Below are 5,232 nucleotides of genomic sequence, written 5' to 3' on the forward strand. Positions count from 1 at the left end.
AGAGCTTGATTGTATCCTGGTCACACTACTTTCTATGCATTCTCTTACAGGAATTCTTATGCAGAGAGAAGATAATATCTTAGAATGAGTATTTTTGCCACACAAAGAGAGTAAAAAATTAAAGACCTATACAGAAAAGGTTTCTGAATTGATTCTGAAATGCAAATTAAGACTTCATCAATTAGCAGGATAGACCCAGCAGAAATTGTGGTGCCTTTCACTAATGCTGAATTTGCCTCATTATGGACAGAAAATGAATATTGGCAAAAAGCTTGCAGTGATTTTTTTGGGAGAAATTAGCAATAAATATTCCAAAATCAAGAGACTTCAGTTTATAAAGAGAACTACTTGGATCTGTCCTCATATTGTACAATAAACACCAATTTTTAGAGTCCCTAAATTCTATACTGATGTAAATAAATCTGGAAAGGCACATTATAAGTCAGGAAATTTAAAAGTGGCTCAAAACTCTTATGATTCTCTTCAAAAATTAGAATTATATGCTATCCTCATGACATTATTAGAGTTTCCAGAACCTCTTAATATATTTACTGTCTTAGTTAGGGTTTATTATTGCTGTGATGAGACACCATGACCACAGCAACTCTTACAAAGAAACATTTAATTGAGGTGATGGCTTACAGTTTCAAAGATTCAGTTCATTAACATCTCATGTACCATCACAAACACATTATAGTCCAACAATGGCTAGCAGTGAATGGAAAGTCCAAGAATCTAATAGCTGCTCAGTCCCATGAGGCTTGGTGTCTCAGCTGGTCTTCTGGGATCTTGAAGAAGGAATGGATGTGCTGATGGAGGTGTGGGCAATCAGATAAAGAACATACCCTTCCTTCTTCTATTGTCCTTATACAGACTTCCAACAGAATGTGTGGCCCAGATTAAAGGCATGTGTCATCCAGCCTCAAGATCTGGATCAAAGGCATGTTGTCTTCCTGCCTCACAATCAGGATCACAGGTGTGCTCTCCATTTCTGGATTATCATTCCAGATATAGGCAAGTTGACAATCAATAATAGCCATCACAGTTACTGACTCTCAGTATGCAAAATGAATTGTTTTATATATTGAAACTATTGAATGTATTCCAGATGATTCAGATTTAATTTTGAAATTTATTCAACTACAAAAGTAATCAGAAATAGAAATCATCCCTTGTATATAACACATATCAGATCCCATATAGGTCTACCAGGCCCTCTAACACAAGGTAATTATGAAATTGATCAGCTATTGGCAGGAAAAGTGCTAGAAGCCCCAGAATTTCATAAGAAACTCTATGTTAATAGTAAAGGTTTAAAGAAAGATTTTTCTATCACTTGGCAACAAATCAAGGAAATTGTAAGGAAATATCCTACTTGTTCTTTGTTTAACCAAACTACATTACCAGCACAAAATAACCCAAAGAAACAAAATGTAGCAAATGGATGTGTTGCATTTTGCAGAGTTTGGAAAATTAAAGTATGTGCACCATACCATAGAATCATATTCAGCAATTCAATGGGCAACTGCTTTGAGTTCTGAAAAGGCTGATTCTATAATTACACATTTACTAGAAGTTATGCCCATTATGGGAATACCTGTACAAGTGAAAACTAAGAACACTCCAGAATATGTCTCTAGTAAAATGAAACCGTTTTCTGCATATTACAACATAAAGATATTACAGGTATACCACACAATCCTGTAGGACAAGCAGTTATAGAAATATCTAATTGCACTTTAGAAGATATGCTTAATAAACAGAAAGGGGTAATAAAGACCCCCAGAGATAGATTACACAATGTTTTATTAACTTTAAATTTTTAAAATACTAGTCTAAAGGAACAACAGCTGTGTAGAGACATTGGATAATAGAAAAAAAAACTGCTGAATTAAATCAGCCTACATACTTTAAAGATGTGTTGACCTCAGAATAGAAACCAGCATATGTGTTATGTTAGGGAAGACATTTTGCTTTTGTTTCCACAGGAGAAGAAAAACTGTGGATACCACTAAAAATCGCTAAATATTAGATTTGAACAGGAGAGCCCTATGATTATGAGAGGCAATATTTCATCAAACACATGGCCATTCAATCTGAACTCACTTATAGGAGTAACAATTGCCTTTCATTTGATCAGATATAACCTGACAAAAAGGGAAACTCCCCAAAGTCAGAGTTGGAGCAGGGTTTTCTTTTTTGTATTTCTAGGAGAATAAAAGCATCCAACTAAGGAATCTGAAGACCACTGGATAAATGAGACACTTGAAAAAGGCCAAATCATCCAGAGAAAATGTCCCAAGAAAAAGAATAAATTGGCCTAATGGTATAGCACACTTTCAACAGGATAAAATTTCATAAATCTTCCCAAATGTTTGTTTCTGCTGTGCTCTACAGACATATAAGGCAAATGGTCTTTTTGTAGTCCCAATAAAATTGAAAATTAAAGCTGGTTTTGGAGTTGGAGCACGGTTCTCGTCTTTTCTCAATCCAAGCATGCTTGTTAAAGGAAAATTCAAAATTTCTATCTTATGTCAGAAGAGCCACCTGGTATGGGACAGAAGAAAAAACAAGGTTATTGCCACTATCTCATAATCCTTTGGTTTTATTTTGGCTCTTTAAAACTTTTCTTGGGGTTGGGGATTTAGCTCAGTGGTAGAGCACTTGCCTCGCAAGCGTAAGGCCCTGGGTTTGGTCCTCAGCTCTGGAAAAAAAAAAAAAAAAGAAAGAAAGAAAAAGAAAACTTTTATTAAGGTATAAATATTATCTCAAAATTTACAAGATTAATATAGATACACACATTTAAACTTTCTGTCATGACATTAATGGTCATACAGAGTGCTAACTAATTCTAGGAATAGGCTTCATCTAGCTTCCTGTACATGAATTCAGGCTTCAACTAAGTAATGTGGCATCTGAGCATTTTTCTCTACCGTATTACAAATAGCTTAAGCATGAAAAGGAATACTGACTTAAAGAGTGAAAACAACTGCAATAAACAAAATAACAAAGAAAAGAAATGGGTCCAAGCACAGCTGGCTCCAGAAACTCATGTCACCAAGATAACTTTACTGGTCAACCCATTATTTACCTGTGTATTTTTAATTTCTTTTTACACCAATTGGATTTTCTTTCATGACTGTCAGTGATTGGAGTTGGGGCAACCAAGAAAGAAGAAATTTAATTAATAAACTCCAGACTTGAAAATTCATAGATTTATAAGACAAGCAAAATTTGAACAATGGACAAATGAACAAAATAACAAACAAACAAAAAAAAGAGAGCATGCCCTTATTCAGAAATATAGAACTTGGGAATTTGTGGAGGACACAGATGGTTCCCCCACAGACATGTTTGTCTGGATGGGGGGTACAATCAACTGGGCAGTTGGGCACCATCAAACCAAGTGCCACCCAAGGTTTCTAGGCCCAGGTATGAGAGAGAGAGAGGCAAAGAAGCAGTTCCATGCCATGCTTTGTGGCTGGGATGGGCAGGACTCAACCAAGTGCAACTTGTGACCCAACAAAGAGTCCTGGTATTGGGTGGTCAGGTACCATTGTGGTGAGAGAGTACAGGGTGGGGAGGTGGAAGAGAGGGAGAGGCAGAATGGTTCCTGGGCTGGGGAGAGAGGTAGCCCTAGAGAGGTGAGGGTGGTGAGGAATAGGCTGATGTAAATGGCTTGCTAGGTACCTCAGTCCAGGGTGATGTCTAGGCCAGGGCCATGGTCAAGGGCCAGGCCTTAGTCTGAGGCTATGGAGCAGCTAAGGGGACTTGTGTTGTTGTCTGTCCCTCCTGTTATCACTGGGGACTGTGCAGGAACCTGTGGTCTGGGCTGCCACCTGGGTTGTGTTGGTGGCTGAGGGCCATGCTGCCATGGAGGCCATGCCAATCTGGTGGACCTGCACAGCAACCTGGGCCATGGTGACAACTTGGCCCAGGCTACAGCTGGGGGTCTGTGTTGGTGTCCCTGGCCCACGTTGCCTCTAGGGGCCACGAAGATGACTGGGGTCTGGGCTGCAACCTATAGCCATGTTGTTATCTGAGGGCTGTACCCCTACTAGTGCTCAGCTCATTTGGGTGGCCAGTACTGTCAACTAGGGCTGTGGCTGAGGGCTATATCTGGGTCCATGGCCTTACTGTATCCAGGGTCTGTGTTGATGTCCATAGCTCCTGAGACTATTGAAGACCATGCTGATGTGGTCATCTGGGCTGCCACCTGGGGCCATGTTGGTGTCTGAGGGCCTCACTTCTGCAGGGCTCATGCCAATCCGAGTGCCCTGCACTGCCACCTGGGACTATAAGTAAAACCAAAGGAATATGTTACACATACACACACACACACACACACACACACACACACACACGCACATAAATGTAGAAATGGCAATACAGCTTTATAGCAGCAGTAATAGAGAGAATAGGAAGGGGGTTACCTTGATCTGTCATGTTTTATTTTGTACCAGCCTTTTTCTTTTAGGCCACCAACCAGCTCCCAAATCATGACATGGAGACTTATTATTAGTTTTGAATACTTGGCCTGGCTTTGGCTTGTTTCTGGGTAGCCTCTTTTTAACTTAAATTATCCTGTTTCTCTTCATCTGCCTTTTGCCTCAGGGCTTTTTACTTTTCTTTCCTTCTGTATATCTTACTTTCACTGCTTCTCATATCTGGCTGTTAGATGCCTGGCTTCTGGCCTCAGGCATGTCCCTCTCCTTCTCCACATTCTTTTCTTTCCTTCTTCTTGTTTTGAGCCTAGATTTACCCTCCTACTTATGCTCTCTGCCCACCAGCCCCATGTATCCTTTTTCTGCCAAGCTATTGGCCATTCAGCTCTTTATTAGAACAATCAGGTGCCTTAGACAGCAAGGTGAAACAGATGTAACACATCTTTACATTGTTAAACAAATGCAGCATAAACAAAAACAAAAGTAACACACCTTTACAGTGAAAATAACATTATGCAGCATAAACAAATATAACACATCTCTACACAGTTAAATATGCCACAACACTACTTCCTTCCTTCCTTCCTTCCTTCCTTCCTTCCTTCCTTCTTTCCTTCCTTCCTTCCTTCCTTCCTTCCTTCCTTCCTTCCTTCCTTCCTCCTTTCTTTCTTTCTTTCTTTCTTTCTTTCTTTCTTTCTTTCTTTCTGTAAAAAGCTTCTGCAGGCAGATGACACTAAAAAAGAGAGGAGTATAAACTGTCAGGAATAAAATACCACACTGCTCCTAG

The 5,232-nt window shown here is 39.5% G+C and overlaps 1 long non-coding RNA gene across 1 annotated transcript; it reads right to left on the reverse strand.

The window, feature by feature from the left end:
* Positions 1-607: 607 nt before the first annotated feature.
* LOC131905704 (uncharacterized) lies at positions 608-4,318 on the reverse strand. The gene is made up of 2 exons (XR_009378022.1): positions 4,138-4,318; positions 608-2,547 (listed from the first exon to the last, which is right to left on the reverse strand). It is a non-coding gene; the product is annotated as an uncharacterized LOC131905704 (long non-coding RNA).
* Positions 4,319-5,232: the final 914 nt, after the last annotated feature.

Source organism: Peromyscus eremicus, chromosome 3 (assembly GCF_949786415.1).
Source record: "Peromyscus eremicus chromosome 3, PerEre_H2_v1, whole genome shotgun sequence".
Lineage (NCBI taxonomy): Eukaryota > Metazoa > Chordata > Mammalia > Rodentia > Cricetidae > Peromyscus > Peromyscus eremicus.